Consider the following 13,243-nt stretch of genomic DNA (forward strand, 5'->3'; position numbering starts at 1 on the left):
GTTTTTAATAAGCTCACAAAGCTTTCTTGAAAGCCAGGGATATTTTTTTTTTCCATCCTGAACACATGAGGTATTTTCATTTCATAATGAATGCATGTTATGTCCAACTTCCAGAAAGCCTTTCACATGAAAAAAATAGCAAAGAATTTTTCAGATGCTGAAGCGAACAGGGTGGAAGTAATCATGAAACAAAATGCTGGAATATTTGATCTGTGCTCAGAGATTGTGTGGCATCTTGTATTGTCTGAAACAGCACCAGATAATAATCATACGTGCAAATCTCTCAGACTGGGGCAACAGGGAGAGGAGCCAATCTCTGTCTCCACAGAGCTGGAAGAAATCTCAGATATTTCTGTTTGTCTGCAGAACAGCTGGGGACTTCTCAGACATGAATCTAATTAAGCATATTCCTCACCACAAACACTTCAAGTCCTATTTCAGAGATCTGAATGTCTTTGCAAAATGAAGCCTTAGGAATATTGCTTTCATGCAGCTGGGTTTTTTGGTTGGGGTTTTTTTTTTTTTTTTTAGTCTGAGCAAAATTAAATTACAGTTATGGGCTCAGAGCAAAATTTACTGAAGTCAATAATATTGATTGATATTTGGGTATCAGCAGAATGTCATGCATTAATAACAGCTGAATTTAATCCACAGGCCCAACAGGGCTCCCGGTGGTGATGTGGGTATTGGAATCAGCCAGGCTGGGATGACATCTGATGTGCCTCATCTCCTCTGCCCAGTGATGGGTGTCCTCCCCACCATGGGTACCAGAGCCCCGTCTCTGTCTCCTGCCCTCCCCTGGGTTTGCATGTGGTCAGGTTAGAACCAACATTCAGATATTGAACTTCTTTTTCGCTGCCTACCACATCCCAAGCTTTAAAATAAAGCATGTATTTTCTTGGTAGAGAAAAGGGCTTAATACAGCAAAGGGCTTAACTGAAGCCTTTTCATTCTGCCTGGGATGTGGAGCGGTGCAAGCCTGGCTTGCTCCTTCAGCTGTTTCCGTGGCACAGATCCCCTCTGCGTGGCTCTGTGGGCCAGCTGCCGAGGGGACCCATGGCCAGCTGAGCCCCGCTGCCCCTCGCCGAGATCCCATGGCAGCCCCAGCCCCACCACAGCTTCACAAACCACTAATTTCCAGTCTTGCAGCCACTATGTTTTAAATCCTGGGTTTCCAATCAACCCAAACCAGAAAAAAACATTGCTGCTTGCTTCATTCTGCTTGTTTTGTTCTGTGGCACAAGATTGCTGCCTACCTCTCTGCTGCGTGTGAAAGCCCTCTCTGGATTTCTTGCAGATTTGGAGGAATCTCTTCCTGCTGATATTCCAGGGACCAGATTAATCTGAGAAAAATCCCAGCACTACTGCACTACAGTTTTCATCCATCTGCCTTTTTTTCCCGCTCTCTTTAATTCCACTCTTAATCCAGTTGATGCCAAGCATCAGGCTTGCGGGAGGCTGCTCCTAGGCTTCAGGTCCCACTCTCTGATGCAGCTGTGGCAAGGCTTGTGGGCAAACCCACATACCCTCAGACCATCTAATACAACTGGAAAAAACAGATAAGCTTTCAGGCACATAAGCTCGTCCTTGGGTGTCTTATATGCAAAATTGTTTGTGCTCCTCAGAGAGTTTGATTTACATTTATTTGCATATACTAAGTATAGCGAAACCCAGTGAATTCTCCCAATATATTTTCACTCTTGTGAGAAACTTGATGGGAAGTGGAAGATATGATCATCTCTCTCCCTAGTGGCATCAGTAAGTATCACACATATCAGATTAAACCCTTGACATTTTTCCAACAGTGTGAAATTTGCTTGTAGATGTTGGAAAATGAGTTATAGATGTGAAAGCAAGGCTTGGAATGTGAATGCAAACATGTTAACCCTAAAACTGGTGTAATTTGCTTTCCCCAGTATCCTGGCACATGGAGCCAGAGGGGCTGTGCGGGAGAGTTTGTACCACAGCAGCAGAGGCTGGGGTGAGTAGGATGCGAGCCATAAGTTAGAAATGCCTTTTGGCTCTTGGATAGGGCTAAATCTTGCCCGGTGATCCTTAGGGATGCTCCCCAGTGGCAAAATGGGACATGACCCACTCTGGTGGGTGCCTGGGTGCTGTCAGGTGTATTCCTGCCACGAGGTTGGGGTGCAGACCTCTCCCGAAGCCCCCAAGGAGAGCTGCCCAGCAGCTGCTGAGTGAAAAATGCACTTTTCACTTAGCTGGAAAGACAAAATCCCTCAGGGGTTACTACAGCACGGTCACCCACCTGCAAATGACTTTGGGGAAGGTAAAGGCTGGGGATTTGAGGTGGTGTGGTTGTGGGCAGGGCTGAGGCTTTGACCTAGAAGTTAAGGTCAGGGCTCTCATATGTCTTATAATGAAGTTGGGTTTAGGTTTTTACTACAAAAACTCTCCAGCAGGTTTTCAAATGCTTCTGCCTTTGGTATGCCACAGTTGAAAGGTGCGCTAAGTTAACGATGCTGGATTTTCCATGCTTGTACTTGGGGTCTTTCATGTCCTGCTGGTGAAACCCCATCCTAGTACAGTGAGCTCAGCTGAGTGCAGCACATCCCACTTGATGCCCTTCGGGCTCCTCCATGGACATGTGCAGGGCATCAGTGAGCAGCAGCAGCATAGCAGAAACCGAGAGACAGAAGAAATACTATGCATTGTAAGGAACAGACTGATTTTGATCCAGAGGAATTATTGTGGCAATTAATTACACTATTCAAAGCTGTTATCAATGCCTTTTATTAAATTTCCTCTGCATTATCCTCTTGCCCCCTTGGAGATGACCAAGACAGAACTTGATTGCAACTGCTGCTTGTGAGTGCGGTGGTTCCTAGTGAGCCATTAGGAGCGCAGCATCCGCTGGCGTTGCCATGGAGATGCCAAGGCTGATTATAAACCAGGTGAAATGCCGCTGCTGCATCGGCACTTTCCTCCTTGGGGACATGGCTGCACAGCCTGACACTTGGGCAGGAGGCAACGCTAGCCTCAGGCTAGGCAATACTGCGGCTTGGGGAGATGGTTGTTGAAATCAGAGTGTGGGCCAGGTGCTGGGTGGCTTGAGAGGGACTCATGCACCAGAGTGGTGAAGCCGTTGGGAGCAGTAGAGGTGAGCCCAAGACCCACACCTGCAGATGGAGATGGGCTAACAGGAGGAGGTCACTGTGCCAATCTCTGTCCCAAAAATCCTGGGTCCAGTCTTTTGTGGATGTTGTCAGGCTGGCCTCGCTGGCCTGGCCAAGGGCTGCTCCAAGGGAGCTGCAGCCATCGCTGGGTGTATATGTCCCAACAGAGGAGGAGGTAGCCCTTTCTGGGGCTGTGTTGTAGCACTGAGAAATCTGGTCTTTCAAAATTTGGCAAGGATGGTGTAACTTGAAATACAGTATTAGCATAAATTAGCTGAGAACACATTTATCTGTGGCAGAGTGAAGGTTGCTATTTGGCAGCACGTGGCTTACTTTTATGCAACAGATATTCTGTCTTCACTTAATAAACATCTATCAGATAAAAAGGTGATGCAGTTGACATACAGCTCATACGGCTCATCTATTCTTAGATTTGGCATTTGGGAACAGGGTTTCACTGCTCAGATCTGACTGGAAGCATGTACCATTTCACAGGCTGGAAGATTCTTCACGGGGAATAAATGTTGAGTCTGATTTAAATGCAAGATGAGCATACATCCTTTCTGCCCCGGCTTAAGGCTGCAGCGTGTGCTCAGCCACTGCCTGCATTTTGTATGCTCAAGTTTGCCCAGAAAATCAGACTTTTGCTCCCAGTGCCACTCCGGGGTGTGGGGAGCCCTCTCCTCTCAGGGTCCAACTTTAGGAAAGCCCATCAGAGCACTGGGGCATCGACTGGCACATATCTGCTCTATGGATACCGTTACTTTATATATATCTCTCCTACTTTATATATAAAAAATATATATATATGTGTCTCCTACTTTAGAGTTGTCTCCCTTGAAATACAAGGTTAGAGCAGTTCTTACAGAATTCAGTCGTCTGAGTGAAGGTCAATAACTTTTTTTTCTTCTTTTGAGAACAGTAATGGAAAGAATATTACCAGATACAGAAACAGGGGCAGAAAGCTCCAGATAAATGGGGCAGAGCATCGAATGAAGTGACAGGAGACCTAATTATGGGATTGAAACTATAGGGCAAAATAGGTAAAAATCTCACAGGAACTTGGATCTCCTTGTATTTTTTGCAAGAACTTGAAATGTTCTTTCCTCTTTTCACCTGAGCCTTTTAGAAATCAGTACATTTTTAGCTGAATGTTCGAGACAAGGACCAAATGGCCTTGGCATTAAACAGTTTCAGTTGTCCAAGAACAGTTGGAGAGATGTTCACATTTCCCTCCTCACATTCAGGATTGGGTGGTTGACCTTGGAAATGTGAGTGAAGTCAAGAGAAACAGTTGGGGGTTTTCCCCACTTTTTCAAATTTGAGTTTGTAATCACCACCACCACATGTCCAATTGTACTTTCTACCATCTACCCACCTCACGTGCTTAATTTAAAAGGACAAAATTATGTAGTACCAGTATATGTCATGATTGCAGCAGTCAGTTCATCCTAGCTGCTTGCCCTGCCTGGGCAGGACGGGCCACATTTGCAGAGCTGTGTTTGCACGCTCAGTAGCAAGCGTTCACGCTTCTGCTCGAGTGCTTGCCCATCCCAGAGCCCAAACTTACTTGTGCAAATGGCATTTGGCAGCACAGGTGGGTCAGCCAGCCATAAACCTCAAAAAATTCAGGCTTCCAAAAGCCTGAGATGCATGAACCCACAATCCGAGGGGAGAAGTGGGGAAGCAGGTTAAGGTTGTGTTGAGCAAATGTCCCCACGCCTGGTGCTGTGCTGTGGCAGAAGAATCAGGAGTGTGTGCTCTGCAGGTGGGCAGAGGGCTGGGGATGCTGCGGGGCAGCACGCTGCTGCTGGCTGGCAATTGGTTTGCTCGGCCCTTTGCTGGGAAAGTAATGGTAATGCATCAGTGAGAGGAAAATATTAGTTTGGGGGTATGTCGTCCACTCCCACTGTTCATGAGGATCTTAATTTCCCAAGGCGCTACGAATAAATAGTGTGGCAATGTGGTTATCAGGACTATTAGATGAAAGCACGTCAGGAGCTGATTTAGGTCTGGATATTCTGCCTATAATTTGATGTAGTGGCTACTAAGGAAATCCCTTCTTTGGATGACCATGCGTGCTGGTGGGTAGAGGGTATCACACTGGTCCTGGGATGTGCTTATCTTTAGGAAAGAGTTCTGGGGACCCTGGCTTCACATCGGTGAAAATTGATTACTGCCTTGTCATTCAGAGCTTGAGGGATATATTCATGCTATTACAATATGTTAGTTCCTCACTGTTTCTCATATAAATGACAGAGGCTGTGATGCAGAACTCCGTGTGTGTGCGCAGGAGAGGGAGAGCCTTGTGCTTCTGTAAATGAAAATCCATCTGCTTTCCGTGCTGGAGGTGGATGCTTAGTGCAGAGCAAGAGCTGCTTGCTTTGGGTTTTGCAGTGAGCAATGGTCATGAAGGTGTACAAGCTGCCTGCACCAGGAATGAGAAACTTGCATTAACTTTTTGAGGACAGAGACGTGGCTCCTCCAGCAGCCCCCAGATCCTAAGGCTGCCCAAAGCAGCAGCTCAGGGTCCCCGGGAGATTCCCTCTGTCTCCGCGGCAGTGCTTATTGCTGGTTCTGTGGGGAAGAGACCCAGGTGGGAACAGAGCGGTTCCAGACCTTTAAACCAACTTCTTTATTCCTAGGAAACCCAGAGACTTGAACCCCACTTTGATGCAAACAGACAGGGAACCTGCTGGTGGTGCTGGAGGAGATTCCAAGCAGTGCCAGCACATCCCAGTCCTCCCAGTCCTTGTCTGAGTGTGGAGCAGGGGGCAGAGCTGGAGGTGCTGTTCTGGTTGGTGGTTGCTCTTCAGTCTTCAGCTACTTCATCGGTAAGAAATGGGTGAGGGGGGATTTATTGGGAGAACTTTTTGCTTTCTCTGCCAAGAGCAGAGTGACAGCACCCCTTGCAGGGACCCAGGGGAACATTGCGAGCTCTCCAGCAGGTTGTTAAAAAATCATTTTCATTAGGAAGCAGAAGTCCTGCTGCTGAGAAAGATTGCTTCACGCGAGCAGATTTGGGCTTGCTAACCAGTGTTCCACTTCCAGCAAACCCAAGTCACATGCAGGATGCTCTGCTTGTCTTGCCAAAAGATGGGCCCCGGCCACACCAAGAGAAAAGTGTTCCTGTGGGCAGCACCCTTTTTGGTTTTACCATGAACAAACCCTCAGACTTCCAGGGTCTACATGCGCAGGGGCAATGGCACCGCTTTCTCTCTGGAGAGAGGACTTACCTCCCGGAGAGGACCCTGTGCCCGGCCATTGGGCACTTAGGGCATCCCTGCAAGCGTTTGATCGCAGAGCCACGGTCACTGCCCCCAAGCCTTGGCACAAGCTCCTATTCAATTTTCTGTTAGTTTTGCCCATTGTTTAGCTTGTTTCATTCCTCATCCCAGTCTCCTCCTGTATGTGTGATTGAATTCAATACTTCTCACTGCCCAGTTATGGGGAACTGCATTGAATTCTTTGATTTTAAAACTGTCACTTGTGAAAAACCCCCTGTGTTACATGTGGAAAGAAAATAAGAATTAAAACTTAATTGAAAGGAAGAATGGTTTTGAACAATTTTCATTTTACTCTTCATGTCTTTAAACTGCCTCAGTATTCTAGTAATAATTTTGGGTTGTTTTGACCTGAAAGAATCAAGGTATTTCTTTTCTGACAAGGCTGACAGATGCTTTGACTGATGCTAGGGAAAATCAGGTCTTACAGTCTAAGAAACGTTACAGCATCATTTGCATACAAAGAGGGACCTAGACAAGCACTTGAAAATTTCTTGCACTTGCAAATCCTGACACTTGAGACGAATAAAAGGAATTTTACTCCCTGAGCTCAGCAGATGCTCAGCAATAGACATTCTCGTCAACATTAGTTTGAAACTCCAAATTATGAAAGTGATACTGGGAGATTTTTGCCTTTCTTCCCAGCCCCCGCAACAGGCTCTCCTGACACTCTCCTGGCTGTTAACAAGCAAGGAGCATTAAAGGCAGCGATCTCTGGGGCTGCAATAAAGCCTCCGTGGGGAGCGCTGCTCGTTTGCTCCAGTTCTCTGTGCATCCAAAATCAACTCCCTCTCTTTGTATCTTTTGCCGTAAACGATTATGTTCATAAATATACAAAGATTTTCTTCCTCTGAGCAAAACCCTCCACTGTCACAACTGGGCCAGGTGGTGAAGTCAGGCATATTATGCCCATCATTGCAAATTTTGAAATAAACTGCTGGGAGCCCACGTGTCAGGAGAGGAGCCTGCAGAACAGGGCAAGTGCCTCTTGCAAGAGATGCTCTGCTGCCCCAGCCCTGGGGCTTTTCCTCTTCTCCTTCTCGTTCTTCTCCTTCTTCTTCTCCTTTTTGTTCTTCTCCTTCTCCTTCTTCTCTTTCTTCTCCTTCTCCTCCTTCTCCTTTTTGTTCTTCTCCTTGTCCTTCTCCTTTTTGTTCTTCCCTTCTTTTCCCTTTCCCTTTTCCTTTTTCCCTTTCCCTTCCAGGCTGGCAGCACCCACCAGGGCTGCGGGTGAGACCCTCCCAGGTAGGCGCCATGCCAGCATGCCTGGAGGGGCTCGCTGAGGGCTCCCCCCACTCACATATGCTGCTGCAATGGGGCTTGGCCTCCCCTGACACTAAGAAATTGCCACTTCACCCATGTTGTACCCAAAGACAAAATTTTAATTTAACTCCTTGGTGGTGTGAGGAGCTGCAGGGGGGGCACAGGGCAGCATCACATCTGCTGACCTGAAATCTTGCAAATTTTGGCCCAAAGGATGAAGATTTTGCAGCAGCCCTCCCCGGCTCCCCTTTCCTCCCCTGTAGCCATGTGAACGGTGTGTACTGTGACATGCAAATATTTCACTTAGCATTTTTAAACTGTTTTTTACAAGAATCTGTGAATTTAGCCAAACTTCCTAAATATTCATAAATGGCTCACCAACCACATGAGCTGATGAAGGATGGAGCAGGCTGGTGGTGGTGGTGGTGGTGGAATTTGCTATTTTGAAGAGTCAGCACATAAATCATTCAGCAGCCCTCATCTGACCAGCTGCATTTACTGACGTGGGCTGGGAGCTCCGGAGGCTGCTGCCTCCCAACGCCGACCGCAAATTTTGCTGCTTTGGCTTTTGCTGGTAGTTCAAGGTGAGACCTGACCCAGGCAGATGGGGCAGGAGGAGGGAGAACTTCTCTGGAAGCATCCAGCCCAACAGCAGAAATCTCCATCAGGCCAATATATAATGACCTTTCCAGCAGACACTCTGCAGAGCCCTTGTGCATTGTGAATGAGCAGTAATAATTACAGAATTGCAGCATCTCCAGATGTTTTGTATATATTTCAGTCCTCATTTATTTGTTTTCTGTGCCGAGTTACTTGGGATACTGAAAATGTAAATAATGAATATGTGATGAGCAGCAAGAATGCATCTCTGCCCTGCCTCGCTCTTCCAAAAAAGCTAATTAAGCCAACTACCAAAATAAAAACTGCTTGAGTCTGCTTCAGCATCAGCCATAAAAGAGTACTCATGAGCAAATAATTGACAATTAAGGCCTGACTTACAGAAAAAAAAGAGAAAGATAATCTTATATGCAGCTGAATTGAGCTCTTTCAAGCAGCAAGGATCTAAGGGAGGGTTGTGTTGATAGGAAACGAGCTACGGCTGGGGCAGAGGCCCGAGCATGCTCACACCCCGGTGCCAACAAAACTGGCTTCAACCCTGAGCCAGAGCCACTGGTTTAAATTAGAGCTGTTTTGGCAGTCTCCTTCATCCGAGGTTTGTAAAAGCATCGCTGTGGTGGAGGTTTGGAGATGGGGAAAGTGAGGCACAGAGCACAAGCAGGGCTGGCAGCTGAAGGGATTGCTGTGGCTGGGTTTATTAAAAGTCAGGGCATGTGCTAATATATACATTGCCTAATATACGCACAGCTGGCTCAGGGCTAGCTTTCTGCTGGAGGTGATGTTGATATGGGATCCTAGTCCAGAGGACTGTATATTTGATTGTATGAATTATATATATGTGTGTGTATATATATACACACATATATGTATGTGTGTGTATGTATATACTGTGATCTGATGTGTGCTCTTCAGAGTTTAATGTTTTATTTATACTGAATTAACTTGCTTCACAGGGCTTTGTTTATCCATTTTAATAAATCAGCTCTTTCAGCTAAATCTTGCCTTAAGAGCTGATCATATCCAGAGCCTCTAAGAGAGCAGCAGATATATAAATATTTGCTTTTACAACAGGAAAACTCTCCTGAGAATGCTTTAGCAAATGTCTGGGCTTGCCTAAAACAGGGAAGCTGGTAGTTTGCTGAGTTATTAATAAGAAGTGAAGAAGCAGGAAGGTAGAGCTGTAGATAAGGAGTCTTTGATCACTGAGGCATCAGTGTGCCATCAGGAAGCCTGCGAGCTGGCTTCCATCGCTCCTCCCAGGTGAGGATGAAGCCCCGGGAGCAGATGAAGCTGATGCCATTACACGGAGGGAGGCACACAACACTGCAGTCCACTGTCCATGGGCAGAGGCAGCAGACAAAGAATGAAAGCTTTTTCTTTTCTTTTTTTCTTCTTTTTTTCCACCCTACTCCCAAGTTCAGGTAGGCATTCTTGGCACTAGAGGTGACTATAATAGTGTTTTACTGTCTTGCTGTCTAACAAATCTAGCCCTAGATGTCAAAGCTTCCTGTTTATTTTCTTTCTTTCAATATTGTAAAATATTGAAATAAGTGTGGAAGATGGGAAGGCCTTTCCGAAGGGAGACTTGGGTCAGTGGGACTCTCCAAAGCAAAACGTGCCTGTACGAAGAGGCCTCCGGCTGCAGAGCTGACACCCTTCAACCAGCTGGTGTTTGTCTGTGGCTGGTTAGGAAAGGAATGGAAAGGTGCAATCTCACAGTCAGGGAAGCAAAGGGAGCCAAACAAACCATGCTGGTGCAACTCAGAAAATGGATACTGAAAGCGTCTGGGTTGGTGGATTCGTGTGCGGTGATGGCAGGGTGGGATAGGGGTGGCTGGTGGCTGCGGTTGCTCTGGGTCTCCTGGCAGGGCAGGGGGCTTGGCAGCACCTCATGGGAGATGGAGAGGTGGGACCTGGTTAATGAGACTCCCACATCGGAGGCTGAATTAAGATCCAGTCCTTACAAGAGGAAAAAAAAATAAATTATTTGGTACAGTTTATAAATGCATGGATATGCCATGACTTGTTTTGGAAATGGGACCCAGCTCTCTAGAGACTTGTTCATGGCCTTTGGCACCCTTGGCCACTAACTCCCCTTTGTACTCAAACAGGAGCTGAATTCCTTAGTAGTTTTAAGGATCAAGGTTGAAAATGTGTTGCATAAAACAAAAAAGAATCTCTTTAAAATAAAGTCCTCTGAAAATGCTCTTAGCTAATGAGTTTCCCCTGGCTGTGGAGGATGGTCATTTAATAGGTGGCAGATAATCTCCTGGAGAATGAGGACAGTCTAGATTTCAAGAATAGCATAATTGTATGTAAATGCAAGGAAAAGGGATCGTATTTTTTTTTTTTTTTTAGCCCGAAAGAGCAAAGTTCATCAGATCACATGGCAGCTCCCAGCCTAGGAGCCCAGATTAGCTGGCAGCTGGGGAGGGGGCTGGGGAGCCGGGGCAGCAGCGGCAGAGCAGTGCCAGGTTTGGTGCTGCACAGGCAGGTCTTTTTGGGGTATTAAATTGTGGTGCTAAATGAATGCCTGTTTCTCAGCAGCCCTCAGCCTTCATCTAACTGCTGTCATTAACCAGACTGCCACCCACCCCTCTTCATGAGCAACAGGGTTTACAAAGAGCCACCAAGTGCTCGGGGCTCACATGCAGGCTGCTTGCACCCGTGAGTGTGGCAGCGGTTTTGTAGCCAGAGCCACTTGGGCTGTTTGCAAATATGGGCTTATCTGCATATAACATATAAAATATCAGGGTGCTTCTGATTATTTCTAACCTCATACTTCCTATTTTTGTGTCTTTCTTCAGAGGCTCTGCTCATCTGATTATAATTTATCTGCATGGGTTCAAGGCTATGTGGCCTTTGACTTCCCGAAAATCAATCCTCAATGTGCTGGAAGCTTTCCTTTGCAGCTCCAGTGGCTTTTGGGCCAACGTGCTGCCCGTGCCGGGGCATTTGGAGTGTTGCAGGGGCCTTACCGAACCCTGGCATCCCGCTGGAGAGAGTGGGCATGAAGGATGCAATGGCCAAGCGTGCAATGCAGATGTTGGTTTTGCAATGGAGGTAACAGCTGCCGGGTACTCTGGACCAGCCTGTGGAGGTGCTGCACGCCCCCAGCCCTGTTGCTAAAGGCAGCCTAATCCCCCATGCCTTGCACAGCTGTGGTCAGCCCTGCAGGGCTACACTGGGGTGGCCAGGGTGCTGCTAAAGGCAGCCCACCCTCTGGGGTCACACGGGGTGGGTCTTGACAAGAACTCTTTTTTGGGGAGGAAAAAAAAAAATATTTTTTTTTTTTTATGGAGGAAAATTGTGGCAACAATAGATCTGATCAGATCTATTTATTTATTATTTATTTATTTAAGCAACATTAACAGTGTGCCAGGCTGACTCTGGCAGCACAGCTGTCCCGGGCCACAGCAAAAAGCTTCCCACTCCCAAACAGTGACCCCAGAAATGTGCCTGGTTCCCCACCAGGAACTGGACTCACTGACTCTCATCCTGAGCTCAGGTGGTGTCACCTTTAATCGGTTCTTGGAGATGTGAAATGAAGTGGCTGTACATGTCCTCTGCTCCCACGGGGCGCTGGCACCCGCGCGCAGCGTGCACAGAGAGGTAAACCAGCAGGGCCAGATGGCGATGGAGCAAAATTTTACAGACTTGTAGCTCCATCCCTCAGGCTCAGCAGGTTTGTCAGAAATGGTTAATCATACTCTAAATGGGCTAAGATAAAGAGAAAAAGCATTCTCTGTTTTCTTGGTGTGGTGGTTTTTTTGTGTGGGTGTTTTGTTTTTTTGGTTTTTTTTAAACCATGTGTCTCTAGATACATAACCAAGTATGAGACTTCTGGAGCCCATATGAATAATAAAACAGGTTTGGAAGCTGCATCTACATTTATTGCTGAAATTTGTAGCAACTCAGTATTTGCCAGCACTGTCTTTCTTACAAAATGTGATCTGAGACCTTTCTGTTGTGCTGGTGAAGGGCCTGACGGAGGGAAGCATCGCCTGAGAGATACTGTTGTCTCCCCAATTTGTTGCCTGTCTGTTCTGGTTCCAGCGCCGCATTAAAGCTGGGTTGCGGTGGTCTGCAGGGATGCAGAGATGCTCTGCGGTGAGAACTGGACTTTGAAGAGCTGCTTCCAGCAGCAAGAGCGTCCCATGCAGGGGGGCACTGGGCCCTGGATTTTGGTACAAAAATGCATGAGAAAAGGTACTTAAATTCTGCTGCAAGGAGTCTTTAAAGCTTGTTATGTTATTCCTGAGGAGAGGCAGCAAGCAGTTAAAGGGGAAAGGCTGGGGATTAGTTTTTTACCATTTGCCCAGCGATTCAGCCTCCTGCTGTACAAAGAGCAGCTCTGCTGCACCGGAGCTGACAGACAACATTCATTGTGCTTTTAATCACTGACAATGAATTAAATTGTACATGTTAAATGCCAGTTATATAAGAACCTGTAGTTACAGTGTCATACTTGTCACTGAAAGCAATAGCCCTACCAAACTTACCAGGTCTGTTTTGGAAAACATGCAAGGATCTGTGATCTTTCTAAGAAAAAAAGCTGTTATTTATAAATTACAGGTTGCATCTCCCCCAGGGTAAGCCAGAGGCCTGCCAGCGATTTTGGCTCAGCTGCGCTGACTTACACCAGGTGAAGATTTGGCTTTTTTCAAACCAAAAAATGGGTCCAGGTCAGCAACCCTGGGGAAGGTGTGTAGTGTGCAGGAGATTCTCCTCTGTCAGCTATCCCTGCCTGCTGCTGAAGCCATGTCAGGGATGGGGCTGAGCTGGTTCTTGTGCTTTTTTTGCAACACCAGCTAAATGAAAATGAAGTTTTCTAACCAACGCTCCTTAAGAGCAAAAAAACATACGCAAGACTCTTCCCTTTGGATGAATACTTCCATTTATTCCAACTGGAAAAAACATATTTTTTTTTAAATATACTTAAGTGTC

At 46.6% G+C, this 13,243-nt stretch overlaps 1 long non-coding RNA gene across 1 annotated transcript; it reads left to right on the plus strand.

The window, feature by feature from the left end:
* Nucleotides 1–707: 707 nt before the first annotated feature.
* LOC119147685 lies at nt 708–6,574 on the plus strand. Its single transcript, XR_005104114.1, has 3 exons — nt 708–818; nt 1,917–1,981; nt 5,780–6,574. It is a non-coding gene; the product is annotated as an uncharacterized LOC119147685 (long non-coding RNA).
* Nucleotides 6,575–13,243: the final 6,669 nt, after the last annotated feature.

This window comes from Falco rusticolus, chromosome 4 (assembly GCF_015220075.1).
Source record: "Falco rusticolus isolate bFalRus1 chromosome 4, bFalRus1.pri, whole genome shotgun sequence".
In the NCBI taxonomy this organism is placed as follows: domain Eukaryota; kingdom Metazoa; phylum Chordata; class Aves; order Falconiformes; family Falconidae; genus Falco; species Falco rusticolus.